At 45.9% G+C, this 14,931-nt stretch overlaps 1 protein-coding gene across 2 annotated transcripts in view; it reads left to right on the top strand.

Annotated features, from left to right (window-relative positions):
* Nucleotides 1-14,931, top strand: part of PRKCA (protein kinase C alpha) — a 391,533-nt gene that overhangs the window by 108,094 nt on the left and 268,508 nt on the right. The gene's annotated exons all lie outside the window — the stretch shown is intronic.

The raw sequence follows: 14,931 nt of genomic DNA, 5'->3' as shown, positions 1-14,931 counted from the left end.
GGCTCCTGTGGTCCACGGACTTCTGATAGGGCAGCAGTAGATAAGCTTAGCTTCTATCTCATCAAACTGAAGACACCTGTGCTTTCCCATTTCAGTATTCTGGAATCTGGGATGTCTTACAGTCGATGACATGCCCTGGTTTGATGGGCAGTGTTCTTTACTTTCTTAGACGTGCATCTTACAACGGATGGCATCTGGGATTCCCTGAGACCCAGAGCCAGAGGATTCGCTGGGAAGATTCTTAGACTGGTTGCCTGGTGGGTTAAGACCCAGAACCCCCCTTCTCATGACATGCAGGGAATACCCATTTCTCTGGAGTGTAACAGAATTAAGATTGGAGTTTCAGTGAGTTGCTGGTTAAGTTGGGGGGTGTATGTCAGCAGAGGCTTATGTTTGAGGAAAGGGTTCAGTGGATTCATCTGGAAGAGGCATGTTGGCAGTGAATTTCAGGGAAAATCTCTCCCTTGTTGTCTGCCTGTGTAGGAGTTTGATTTTAGCACTTGGGATTGTGAATTATTTTTTGAAAGGTACTCCCACCTCTGAAGCCCTTGTTTGCACCTGGTGGAGAGAATAAAGCTTTAGAGCACAAAATATAATTTCCTTCCCTACTTGTTTCTTTTCTTAGTGTTTTTAGAAAATCCTACTCAGTCTCTGGGTCCTTGAGCACTTTTCTCTACTACTTGGAACACTTTTCCCCACTACTCAGAACACACACCACGCCACGCGCACCACACGTACACGGGGGTGCACACACAAATTGGCCTACCGAGACTTTAACAAGCACTGGCATTTGTCCTGACATGTACCTGCCCCTGAATTTACCACCTGGACTTGCCTCTCAGCGTCCTGTCTGTGACACTGGTCAGGGTGGGACTCCTGAACAACCCTTTGTCGCTGTTTCTCTGGTTCCCTTCGAAGCGAGGTCCCTACAGTTTGGGTCTCCACCGAAGTGCAGGTGCTTAGGGATGCTTTCAGGCCTGAAACCCAGGTGAGGCTGAAAGAAAACTGGAGTGGAAACTGGGCTGTGTTCCAGCAGAGGCGCCTCCAGCATGTGCATGTCTACGCTGGCTGGGGGCAGTGGGTCAGGGGAGTGCAAGACTTTAGGGGGTGGTTCAGAAACAGTGCCTCTGAATGGAAGGCGTCTGACCGAGTGACAAGGAGGAATCCCCGGTTATTAGGGCACAAGCCTAATGAGAGCCATCCTGGGAGGAGAAGAGCTAATTGAGCGTGACTCCTCTGAGGACTGAACAGTTACATGTGTAGACAGACTCACTTGGTGGCCTCACCCGTGGCTGGGGACCTGAGACAATGCTCAGGCACATCTGCCCGGCCAGCGCTCAGCGCTCTGTTGAGCGTGCTGGGCAGGAAGTGGCGCAGACGCTACCGGCCCATCCCTGTGTCCCCCATGATCTTGGCCGTGACGGAGGATGCTGTGCGGTCTAGCCCTCGGTGGTGCTTTTAACCTGTGTTAGGGCTGGGCTCCCCTTTACGTCAGGAGATGAAGCAGACTTGGGAGCCCCGGTGCTTTTCTGTGAAGCCAGCAGGTCCTGGTTCTGGGAAAGGTACTGCTTCCTAATTTTATTAATGATAGGCTCTCCTCCTTTCACCTGTGCTCCCCCTCCTTCTGGAACCCTGAGGGGCCTGTGGTGGAGGCCGCCGTCTTCCCCGTGGCTGGCCTGGGTAACAAACAACATCCTGATCCACCTTCTCCAAGATGGAAATAAGTTCCGTCCTTCCTAGACACCCCTGCTCAAAAAAGATGCCAGACATTTTCGGTATCTCTCGACTGGACCCAGATGGAGACAGTCTTAATTATGCTTAAAAACAAAAAACAAAAAAAACACAGACTGGGGTTTGGTTTTCATGAGCAGCTGTCTTTGACATGGCTGAATTCTGATGGACCCTCTTCTAGATTCTAGCGAAGGGCTGCAGAGCGCTGCCTCCCCGGGGCACCGAGCTTTGAACACGTCGGTGACTCATTGCTCCCTGCCGTGTTGGTGCTAGAGTGGAGTCCGAAAGCACAAGGGCTTGCACACATCGATCCCTTGGAGGCAGCAGCCCCTTGTTCAGCATCTCCTGTGACTCATCCCCAGGAGGCGAGGCCCCGGTCGCCTTGAGAACCGAGGCGCACTCCTGGGGCTGAAGTGAAGGCATATCTCAAGGCCCTAATGATCCCCCAGATCTGCAGACAAAGACAGCTTAGCGGGAGAGAGGATTTGGTCAGGGTGTGTTGGGGGGAGAGGGGGAGGCGATCTTCCAGCACTGAGCTCAGAGGATGAAAACTTCCAGCTTGTTTTTGCTTTTTAGCACACAGCTGTTTCTGAGGAATGCAAATCCTTTTTAACATTTGAAGAAATGGACTCTGAACTCCCTTTTATTTTTTTAGTGAGAGTTTTAATACGTATATATGATCCATACATGAATTAAATTCTTGAATTAACAGAATTGGGGTTTGTTTTTTTCATTAAGTTGGTACCTAGCCTACTCTTCTCCAGAACCAGGCAGCGACAGGCTGGAGCGAGGTAGGGAGGTGGCGAGCTGGGTTGCTGTGAGCTGTGGATGAGTATGCCCTCAGCCTTATGTGGGCATGTAGTCTAGGCTCTTGAGTATATACCTTGGAGTGGAGTTGCTGAATCATGGCAACAGTGTTTCACTTTCTGCAGTCTTGCCAAATTATTTTCCAAAGCAGCCACACCATTTTACAGTTCCACCAGCAATGGACCATAGTTCCATTTCCTCCACATCCTTGCCAGCACTGTTAGAGGTTGTCCTTAATTATAGTCGTCCTGCTTGGTGTGAATTAATATCTCATTATGATTTTAATTCTCATTTCCATAATGACTAATAATACTGATCATCTTTCCATAATTTTTTTTGGATGTTTGCATCTCTTTTGGAGGAAATGTGCAAATCCTTTGCCCATTTTTTAATGGGTTGATCTTTTTATTGTTGAGTTGTAAGAGTTCTACATATATTCTGAATATAAGCCCTTTATATGAGCTGTTATCTGCAAATATTTTCTCGCATTCACTGAGTTGTTTTCACTTTCTTGATGGTATCCTTTGAAGCACAGAAGTTTTAAACTTTGTCCAATTTATTTTTTCTTTTGTCGCTTATACTTTGATGTTATACATAAAACCATCCCCTAATCTAAGGTTATGAAGATTTACTCCTGTTTTCTCTTGAGTTGTATAGTTGTAGCTTTGACATTGACAGATGATCCATTTTGAGTTAATTTCTGTATACAGTGTGAAGTAGAGGATCCAACTCCATTCTTCTGCATGTGGTTATCCAGTTGCCCCAATACCATTTGTTGAAAAGACTATTTTTTAAAAATTCAATTTATTTAAACTAAAAAAAAAAAAAAATTAAAAATCACCCATATCTCCCACCCCTGATCTGCCTCTGGCAACCACCAATTTTCCTGTATCTGTGAGCTTGGTGTATATATCTGTGTATGTATTTAGATTAAATTTAAAATTTAGATTAAATTTAGACATGAGAGATCATAAAATATTTCTGACTTACTTCACTTAGCAAATGACTCTTTAAATGTAAAACATAGTTTACCATAGTCTTAAGTTCCAGAATTGCTTCAATATCAAGCCAACGAAAGACAGGCTAAGAAATCATCAGGGTAAGTCCTGTATTTGGCAGGAACCTTAACATATTAGTAATGTGTAGACATCGAGGGAAGTGTCCTACCCTTAAGATGTATATGGAATGGTGACAGCTGAGAGGCATCAGGGATAACTCAGGAGCGAGGGTGTTGAAAGAAGGGAACAGTTAGTGTGTGTCCTTGCCAAGCCAGTTCAGTTTCCTCTGGAAGCTCTGCCCTCAGCCTCCTTTGTGTAGATTTGGCTGACTGCACACAGCCATGTGAGTTCTGAGTAGGAGAGTGAAGATTTTTTATCCTTTTGTTTGGTGAGTTCTCCTATGCGGCTGATATCTTCCCAAGTCCTAGGCAGAACTCATCACGACCCTGCCTGCTTCCCAAAGCATTGTGTCTGTGCCCTGCACAGTGTATGGGGTATTTGGTTATTGATTTGTTTATTGCCTCTGCTGGGCAGTGAGCATCTACAAGGTGAGGTTGTTTTATTCATTTTTACGTCTGAGGTTTAGCTCCGTGCATGGCTCAAAGAACACAATAAAAGTGAATGGATCAGGGCGCCTGGGTGGCTCAGTTGGTTAAGCGACTGCCTTCGGCTCAGGTCATGATCCTGGAGTCCCTGGATCGAGTCCCGCATCGGGCTCCCTGCTCGGCGGGGAGTCTGCTTCTCCCTCTGACCCTCCCCCTCTCATGTGCTTGCTCTCTCTCATTCTCTCTCTCTCAAATAAATAAATAAAAAATCTTTAAAAAAAAAAAAAAAAAAAAAAAAAAAAGTGAATGGATCAAATTGAAGTAAACCCTGCGAAACTTCACTTTTTTCAGAATGCAATCTTGGTAAAAGATGACCTTTGTGTTTCATTTTGTCCCCCCCCTCCTTTTTTTTTTCCCTAACAAGCTGATGTCCTGCTTTTGTTTTGCTTTGTTGGTATCCAGGTACATGCTTCTAAACTTAAAGGTAATGTGGATCACAAGACCTTTTTGTCCTAATAAATGTGGTACTGCAAAAACAAGATCTGGTTAAAGGGAAGGGTGAGTGTTGTTGCTGCTTCGGAGCTCAGTGAAAGCTGAAGGTTGGTTTTGGAACTGAAGGTACCTGATGGAAACGGGCATGTCGTTTCAGCTACATGATGCTCTTGAAGACCTGTTAATGCTTTATACTCTTAAACTGCTAGGTATAATGAGGGTGGCAGATTGGGAAGGAACTCATATCCTCACAAATGCTTTTAACCTTTAGAAAGACTCTGTATCTGTGCTGTATCTTTATTTTGAAAATTGCACAAAAATCCAAATTTAGTGATCGTACACATTAGCAAATTATTCAGGTTGTAACAAGTCTGTACTTTCAAAAGAACTCACTGTGATTTCCCTGGCTCTTTGACTTGCCCAAGCACTGAAAATATGCATACAACTTTACCCCCAAAAAGGTACTTTTGGAAAAGTGAGGTGAATCTATTATCCTGTAATATCTGCCTTTGTGGACACATAAAAAGAGAGATTCTGGCAAAACCAATCTAGTAGCATTTTAAATTTATTGAATCTGGCTGTTTTGTTCAGTTTTTTTTTTTTTTTTTTTTTTTACATTGTTTATAGTATTTTGTAGAGAGACTAGCTTTTAGAAAACACAAAACACGCTGCATGTGTTTTCAAGAGAGTGAATACATGGAGAAATGGAGGTATTTTTCTTGTAATTCCTTAGTCCTCTTGCCTTTGAAAAACATATACAAAGTAGCAAATCTAAGATGGCTATTCACTTACCTGGGTCGAACATCTTTGCCCATCCAATAGTACAACCTCAACCTTTTTTTTTCCTCCCACCAGAACTTGGCTTCTATGTCCCTGGCTCTATGCTAAATGCAGAAGCACATTGTCTGTTGGGTAGTTCAGCCCAGAGAGATGGCACATTTATATAAAGCTGTTATCTTTGTAGGCAGAACGCCAGGTGCCATGTAAGAGGGATGAAGTATCAATAGACTGGGACCAGGGGCTTGCACTTAGATTTGGGGTTGTGTTGCTTTTATTGTTGTTAGGGTGTGTTCCTACATCATGCTGTGTGCAAGGGGAGACAATGACCATGGTAGGAGGAATAAAACCTTTCCTTGATAAATGCTCCCCGATCGTCCTCGGATGTGGGCACTGGGTGTTTTTTGTTGCCAGAAGCCTGCGTGTAGAGGCACCATGGATTGAACTCCTGTATTGATTACTTTTAAGAAGTGATTTCTCGTCTACTTTGGTTTTCATTTTCAAGGAGGTGTCCTTTAGGGAATGGAGGATGTTTTTGATTTTTTTCTTCAAAGCATCATTTATAGCTTTGTCAGAATTTCGTTGGATGGATGGAAAGAGTGGAGGCTTTGGAATTATGTCTTTGTCCCTTATTAACTGAATGACCTTTGATGACATAGTTAATCCACGCAGTCATCACTAAGCGATGTGTTTGTTGAATGCCCTGTGCCGGGCCCTCAAAGACCTCATGTTGTATAGATGAACATAGGGAGCAGCTAAGGAAGGTTCATGGGACAATAGGGTAGGGGCATCCCACCCTGTCTGCAAGGATTGGGAAGGGCTTTCTGGAGGAGGGGTAAAATTCCTTTTTGTCTTAATTTCTTCTTCTGTAGAGATAAGCACTAACCCACTGAGGTACTATTATGTGTTCAATAATAATAATAATAATAAAGGTAAAAAGGCCTGCCCCACAGTCTGCTGAGCGAATGCTGGTTCCTGACGCCATACCTCGGGAAGGCCAGCGTCAGGTGCGTGGAAGGAGGGTGGCTCAGACTACAAGGAGGTTTCTGTGGTGAGCTGGATGGAGATGAACAGACACATCACAGGAAAGCGGAGGCCCTGAAGGAAATGGAGAGCTGAAATTGAGGAAAAGGCCCAGAGCAGGTGGTGTTTTCTCCTGTGACTTTCACCCACACACTACTCTTTACCCTGTATGTTTTGGGCATCTGCCTTCACGAAAAGTGGTGAGTGCACAAGTCGGTATGGGCTGATACTGGGGTATTTCGGTTGCCCAGTAACGGGCTCCTGCACCGTAGTACATTTGTTATAAATGGTGCCGCATTGCTTATGAAAACCACTGATTCATGCACCTGGTAAAATATCTTGATTTTTTTTTTTTTCATTTTAACTTTGGAAGAAAATAGTATGGTTTGGAAGTGCCACGTGGTGGTTTCCTGCTGGGTGAAAGTACAATGACCCGCTCTGTGGCTCTCACACCCCCCCTTTAAAAAAGAGGGGGGGTGTTGGGAAGAAAAAGGAAGAGTTGATGTGTTTCACATGATTCAGAATACAAAGTGAATAGAGTCTCTGGGTTTCTGTTTTCCTTTCTTTGATGCTTCATTTCATGAACCAGGTGGTATATTGGTTAAAAATGAGATTGAGAAGAGTAGGCCTGGGTATTCATCTTTACAAGCAAATGGGAGATGTACATGCTGGTCTGGACACACTAAATCTTCATGCTTAAGCTGCGCATTTGGTTTCTTTCAGATTTGATCTGTAAGTGGAGGTTCTAAAGATAGAATATAATTGAAGTTAGTATCGAAGAGGGGTCTTCGTTTCAAAATCTCTTAAGTACAGAATTAGAAGTACTTTTCTCCTGGGACAAGTTTAGTGAAAGATGGTTTTGTTTTGATAACGTGTGGGCCATATGCCATCTAAATTTCCTTCCTAGAAAGACCCAATGTACTTTTTATTTTTCCTAATTAAAATATGTCCACAGGATTAATTTTGTCATGTTCTGACATGAGAGAGTTGAACAGATATTTTGGGGTGGGAGTAGTTGTACTGTGATCATACTTGTGTTTGCTCATCCGTTCACAGTGACACCTGGACATTTAAGCCTCTGAGGGGTAGGCAGGCAGGGCAAGGGGTGTGTGGCCAGAGGAAGGAAGGATCCCTAGACTGTTTTTCTACAGCACTCCCGGCAGCCACAGTTCATCAATTAAAGACTTCGAAGCCAAGTTTTCATGAAGCTTGGGTTTTTCTGTACGGTTTGGCTACCTCGAGGGTGATCTATAATAAAGGCCAGGGGACAGAAATATTTTTCTTCTCCAGGCAAATGCCTTTCTGATTCTCTCAATCTAGCTGTCCAGAAAGTTGATTGAAAACAGGACATTGCTGGGATAAATCTGATTAGGGCTTTCTACGGTACAGCTTTCAGCAGACATTTCATTTTATAGGCCACTTCCCTCGTTTCTTTGAAGTCGATTTTGGCCCTTCCACGCAGCAGGGACACTTCCAGATTGGCCGAGGGAATGGGGGCTTCGGGGGGAATTGATGATCCACGGAGCCCGAACAATTGGGTTTATTGAAAACACCAGCACTGGCTTCATTGTGTCTAAGGGCAGTGTCTCCACTCTGTTGTCTTCTCTGTTTTTGGGTGCATCGCATGGCCTCACAGAAGGCTGACGCTCTTCCTCACAGCATCGCACTCATGGGGGAGACAGGCCCCAGACAGGACCGGGAGAAGGACCCCAGGGTCCAGGTGCAGCGCAGGGGTGTGCAGAGGGGAGCCCGGAACTTGGGTGCTTATGGGGAGGGGCATGCGTCCCGGTGAGGTTCACAGGGACATGGAACACAGCAGCCCCGAGCGGAATGATGAACGGCCCACAGTTCTGCCTTTCAGGTTGTCCTTCCCCGGGGAGACACCATGTGCCCCAGGAACCTCAGTTTTCATCGCTCGATAGGAACCCACCCGGCTGGTTCCTGTTGTACTGGAGCTTGCCGGGATGGGGTCTGTGCATCTGCAGCTAAAATGTCCAGGAAACCCCCACATGGGCTCCAGACCCCGTTTTTGCAGTGACTGTCTGGATCCCGAACAACATCGTTCCGCAGGGATGGGACTTGCCATGGCTGGGGTCCCACTCCACAGGGCTTCTTTAACCCCCGCTGTGTGTGACGTAGTGAGTAGTGGCACCAACTTGATGACTGATGCGGCATGAAGAGAGGTGTTCGGGGGACCTGTCTGGAGGGCCCCATAGTGCTCTAGGAATGGCGCAGGAAATCCTCCTCATTTTCTGTTGGTTCCGTGGTTGTGGAAGCGGAAATACTCTGAGTTTGAAACCACGGATGATGGGCCTCGTGGCTTGGGGTGGAGGCTCTGGGATTGGCAGGAATGAGACCTTAGGGGGTCCCAGGGGGAGACTGGGAACCAGCACCTACCCTCCAACATATGATTCCACACCACCCTTTTCTCTGTCCCTTATGATCTGAGGGATGGGTCAGCTTGCTTCCCTTTCCAAAGCCCATCATTTCTTGGATTGAACTGGATTGAGAGCAGGACAACCCTGGGAAAGGAGCTCAGATTAGGGCTTCCTACCACACTTCGAGTTTCTTTTCTACTTGGACCTAAATCTGGTCTATTTTCTCCTGTCTCCCTGATGGAAGTATGTATCTTTCTAGGCTTTGAGTAGGACTATTTAGCTTATTAAATAGGAGTCAAAATACCTTAATTTCCCCCCCACCCCAAACCCATAGCAGGGCCAAGCAGGTTTTTAAAATTGTGGGATATGACCTCTATGTCTTTGAGCTAAGTCAGTTTTTTTCCTTGATAACCCCGGTGATAAGGTGGTTAGCTGTCCGCATTAGACATGAACCAAGTACTTATGGAGACTTCATGTCTGGTTTCTTAAAACCATTCTTCATCATGCCCTAGTTTCATGATTTGATTTTAGTAGAATTAATCTGAAATGACTCACAATTATAAAATTAATTGCATTCAGCTTGAAATTACAGTTGGTTAGCTAAGCCAGGGGCATCATCCTCCCTGGGGCAGTGGCCGGCCCCCGGTAGCTCTGGTGGTCTAAGACCCTGGGGACCCCTCGGTCAGTGTGCCAGCTTCCTTGGGGGGTGGACTGTGGAGCGGACTGGCTCAGGTAGGCACTGCCTCGGTGGCAGGCAAGCAAGTATGAGCTGGATGTTGGTCTGAAATGCCAAGTAACGTAAAGACCAAAGAGGTAAAGCATACTTCCTGGAAGAAAACCCAGGCTCAGGTATTTGGGGTTGGAAGAGGTAGGATCTGGGCAGGTTTAAGGTTTTCAAGGTAGCCAAGCCTGAGATAGGAGAGCTTCTTTGAGGGGTTGGGGGGGCAGGGGGCGAGTTCCGTTTCCTTCATCCCTGTCAGCCGTGCTACCATTGACCCTGGGCTGGGCCAGGCAAGGGAGGTGCCTGACCTGCAGACAGGAGGTGGGGGCAGGTGGGATTTGTAGAGGGAAGTGAAGGCTGGTGGGGAGGCAGATGGCAGAGAGATGCTGAGTGATAATTGGGTGGCTGAGTGTCTGTGGTCAACTCAGCCATGGGAAGGGACTTCTTTCTTCTCAGAAGAGGAATATCTTTAGATCAGCATAAATGAGTCTGGGACTGCCCATATTCGATTTTTCCTTTGGAATGTTCTTATTTTCCTCACAAACTGACTTCATTCACACACTTTGGCAGTACGTGACCGAATTTGGAGTCGAGTTCTTTTTGGCAAGAAAAGTTCATTAATTTTAGTTGGCTCCCCACACATCTCACAAATGTGCCTGAAAAAATAAAGTGCCTCTTCTCGCCACCTAAACACCATAAAATTGCCAGGAATGCTGGGTTTTCAGATAGAAAGGATGACCCATTTATGTTGATGCTGTGAGGAGAAAGGGTCCCCCAAAGCATTTTGAGCTTGCGCTTCCTGGAAAAGGATGTGAATCGCTGAAGCCTCAGTGCACAGACTCTGTCATGCCCACATTCCTGAAAATTCTCTTCATTAACCTTTAAAAGTGACGGGGGTGCCAAGCCTTGCGAGTCTATCTGAACGCACTTAGAGGAAGGGCCCTGCTGTGGCATCTTGTTGAACTGGGATCTTACCCATGCATGGTTTTTCCTTCTACTTCAGGTTTAAGAACTCAGGGCTAGGGAGAGACTAGTGCCTGCCTTCATTATTCATCTGTGAGTGAGCAGGAGAGTGGCAAGTTCATAGAAACCTCTTAGTGTGCAGGCCCAGCTACACATCTTTTTGCTTCCCTTGTCTTCATTCCCCCCTGTACTGGGGTGTGACTAGCGTCCCCTCAAAATTCATGATGGGTTGGAATCTCACAATGGGACCTTCTTTGAAAATAGGGACTTTGCAGGTGTAATTAAGATGTCACAGGTCAGCGTGGACCCCAAATCCATTGCCTGTTGTTCTCCTAAGAAAGCCACGTTAAGACCCGGAGGCACAGGAAGAAGGCCATGTGGCGAGGTAAAGAATATAGCCATGTGTTGACGAGCCAAAGCAGGCCAGGAGTTTCTGGGAGCCCCCAGAAACGAGGAGAGCAACATGGGGCAGGTTCTCCCTCAGCCTCTAGAAGGAAACAGCCCTGCCAACACCTTGATTTCGGACTTCTAGCCTCCACGATTATAAGAGAACTCATTCGTGTTACGTTAAAGCACCCAGTGTGTGGTGCATGGTCATGGCAGCACCCCCGCCCCTCCCCCATCGGACTCCTGTGTCTCCTTCGCCCGCTCACTGGAGGGTGCACAGCTGGTGTTTGGAATAGCCAGGCCCTGCCTGGGGGTGATACTGTCTTTCTCAGCAGCGGATTGGAGTGGATCCTTGAACATCTAGATTTGAAAATTGTCCGCTGGCCGGCTTCCAGCCCCAGCTTCTGTGCTTGCCTCAAGTTCACTTCTCCACCATGTGGGACGATTTGGGGTCTAATTTAGAGCTAAGTGTAGGTGTCAGAGGAAAGACAGAAGCCCAAAACAAAACTCCCTCTTCCCTGACTTGGCTTCCCAGACCAGGGCACGGAGCGGCTGGAGCCCGGGCAGGGCTGGGCATGTAGAGCCTTAGAGGCACGGCTTTCTGGGCAGAAAGGGAAGAGTGGTGGGTAACAGCCGACGGGGAGGCATCCCAGTGGTTTAGGCTGGCTTCACGATTCTGGGTGTGCTTGGAATGCCGCCACTGTGGCCGAGGGAGGGTGCCTGGCAGGACTAGGGTAGAAGACTTGTTTTTGCCCGAGTGATCATGACAGTAATTTAATATTTCAGTAAGAATTTAAGGGATAGAGTCGTCTTGGGATCTTCTTGTTCTGTACCATCACTGCTATTTTAGGTATTTGTCAGAGAAGAGAGGAGGTCTTAACCCTCGGGTTTGAGCCTGTGTATCAGGAGAACACATCCTTGTGCCTCTACTGAGGGCAGGGCCCTCTTTGGTGTTTGGGTTGAAGAGATGTATGGGCTTGCGGGGTGCCGGGGTGGCTCAGTCGGTTGAGCATCTGCCTTCAGCTCGAGTCATGATCTCGGGGTCCTGGGATCGAGCCCTGCATCGGGCTCTCTGCTCCACGGGAAGCCTGCTTCTCCCTCTCCCACTCCCCCCTGCTTGTGTTCTCTCTCTCGCTGTGTCTCTCTCTGTCAAATAAATAAATAAAATCTTAAAAAAAAAAGTTCTCTTCGTTTAAAAATAAATAAATCTTAAAAAAAAAAAAAAAAAGATGTATAGGCTTGCTTAGTTGCGGCGGGGAGGGGTGTGGCCAGGATAGCACCTGCAGGGGCGTCTAAAGACTTAGATGGCTCAGTTCTGCTGCTAACTCATTGGTCTCGGAATGTCCATCTCTAAAGTGGTGGTGATAATGGTCCACCACCAAGGGCTGGTGGCCAGGTAAGATGCCTACTAAGCCCCAACGAAGTACTTGGCTCACCCTGAATTCTCTGTAAATGTTAGTCTTTATCATTAACGGAGTTAGCTACTGGATCACCTACTGGACTCTTCCAGACCTCTTTTGTTCTTTACAGAATGAAGGAGTGAGGCCTGGTGCCCTCATGGGTTCTTAATGTAAGAATCGGTCCTCTTTCATCCATCGAGTTGGTTTGGAGAAGCAGCCCAACATCACCATTAGAACCTTCACAAAGTCCTATTGTGAAGGCGGTGATTTACAAAAATGTAGGAAGCCTAAGACGAGAGAGCTCCAAACTACTTAGTTGATGAGGGTTGGGGGGCGGGGAGTATACTGATTTTAACACCTAAAATTTGAGATACTACTGAGCTATGAAAGAAAATCTGTCTTGCAGAATCCTGCAGTGCCATGTTCCTTCTTTTGTTGGGCTCTTTGTGTGAATGAATCTGCTTTCTATTTAGGCCATTGGAATAGTTATATCTGAAACATTGATTTAAAACTCGAAGAAATCTACAACTTTCTGGAACAGAGCCTAGACTCCAGAATTAAACAAAAACTGAGTACTCAAAACAGTGATCACAAAACCCCCAGTGGCATGTTCTACCCTGCTAGAGTCCCTTCTACACTGCTTTTTAACAAAACTTTCAGAACCTTCTGAAAATGGCTTCATTTATTTGATATTAATTATAAATACTTATAATTTTATGATAGAACCTTTAATATAAAAATATTTTTGAAATTTTATATGCTTCTACAGGTTTGACTGCTGACTTTCCCAGTTTACACCCAATTAGAGCAAGCAAAAAGGGGAAGAGGGAAATAACTATGTTAAATGCCTACTATGCTCCAGGCACTTGACATTGGGTTTATGATTTCCATTTTATTTTATTTTTAGTTTTTTTAAAGATTTTTTTTTATTATTTGACCTAGAGTATAAGCAAGGGGAGCGGCAGGCAGAGGGAGAGGGAGAAGCAGGCTCCCCGCTGAGCAGGGAGCCCAATGCAGGACTCGATCCCAGGACCCTGGGACCATGACCTGAGCCAAAGGCAGACACTTAACCATCTGAGCCACCCAGGCGCCCCTGATTTCCATTTTACAGATAGGGATGTAGAGACTCAGAGAGGTAAGGCAACTTGAAGTTCACCCAACTACCAAGTTAGGAGAGTTGTGATTTGAACCCAGGTTTGCTTGTCTGCAAAGCTTCCCCACTCTCGTGCGTGGACACCTACATGGTGAGAAAAGGCAATCAGGCTTTGGCAGAAGCACCAAAGAGCTCATTGAAACCCTATAACCAAAGAGCAGCATGATGAATCCTCGCTGAAAGATCAAATTATGTTCTGTACTTCCTGTTGGAAAAGGTAGGAAGGTATCTACTACAATACATCTTAGAAGTACTAGCGGATGGAGTTGTTATTTTTTCTTTAGGGAGCAAGATTGCACGAATTGGGAGGGGCAGAGGGAGAGAATCTTAAGCAGGCTCCATGCTGGGCATGGAGCCCGATGTGGGGCTCCGTCCCACGATCCTGAGATCCTACCTGAGCTGAAATCAAGAGTCGAATGCTTAACCAACTACGGCACCCAGGTGCGCCAAGTTATTTCTTTAAATTTTTGGTAGGTGCAGGACACTTGAAAAATTCCTCTGGAATACCTGTCTTCTAACAGTGCTAGATAAACTAGATTTTGCGGTGTCTTGTTTTGGTTATAATGCACTCTCCAGTTCTTCCTCGTTGACATCAAGAAGCAAAGAGGGAGAAGCATGGTTGTAGGTTGGACGGTGTTTCTGCTGATTTTTCCTGTATTTATTGATCCTATTTCTTTGGGAGTGCTTTGAAGCACAGAATCATTTGGGACGTTGCTGTTTTTGTTTTTTCCGGTGTGTAAGTATTGCTCTCAACTGGTTTCCTGACATTTTTTTCCCCCCAGTGCTACCAGGTGAGCGAGCATGCAGCCCGCATTGTTGGTGTGTCTGGCTCTTACATGTGCAGGAAGGATCACGTCAGCGGGACCTTGAGTAATCCATCCTCAGTGTCTGGGGATGAATCATTCATGAAAGCAGGTTTTCCAGCCTAACTGGATGCAAGCTTTTCTTGCAAAATTGATTTTTTTTTTTCTTTAACCTGTGCTCTCTGCCTGTTTCCAACATGGTTTTTGGAATTTGCAGTCCACAGTGTTTTGTTTTTTTTTCTTTTTTTCTGAGTAAGTCCCAAGAACGGGCATTGTTAGCTTCAATGACCATGTGATGTGATGAGTTCTGTAAATGAAGTCTATGAAGATCATTGTGGATTTGAAATGCCTAGCAGAGTTGAATGTGATGTTTGGGTTGTGTGTGTATGTATTCCTAAGCCATGTAACCGAAGGGATGGTTCTTACTACTACGTAGGTCTTTAAAAAAAATTTTACTGCCCTGAGATTTTATCCCATTTAAACAGCTTATGAAAGGGTTTGTGTGGAAGAGGAAAAGAAAAAAAATACAGGGTTGGTAAGCTAGGGCGTGGCACCCTTTCCAAGTGCACCTGTCTCATCCCTCACTCCCATGTCACACTAGTCTGTGTGTGTATGTTTTGTGGTTTCTGTTGTTTCTGCATTTCAGCAATGGTGGGGGGGGGGGTCCTATAATCACTCTCTGCTTGGCCTCTGGTGCTTACTGAGCTTTAGTGGAAGAACTTTGTCCTGTCATTCCCAGTGAGTCATTCTGCG

This window comes from Halichoerus grypus, chromosome 2 (assembly GCF_964656455.1).
Source record: "Halichoerus grypus chromosome 2, mHalGry1.hap1.1, whole genome shotgun sequence".
NCBI classification, from domain to species: domain Eukaryota; kingdom Metazoa; phylum Chordata; class Mammalia; order Carnivora; family Phocidae; genus Halichoerus; species Halichoerus grypus.
Note: the sequence above shows the minus strand (reverse complement) of the source record. Positions and strands in the feature narration are given on the sequence as shown.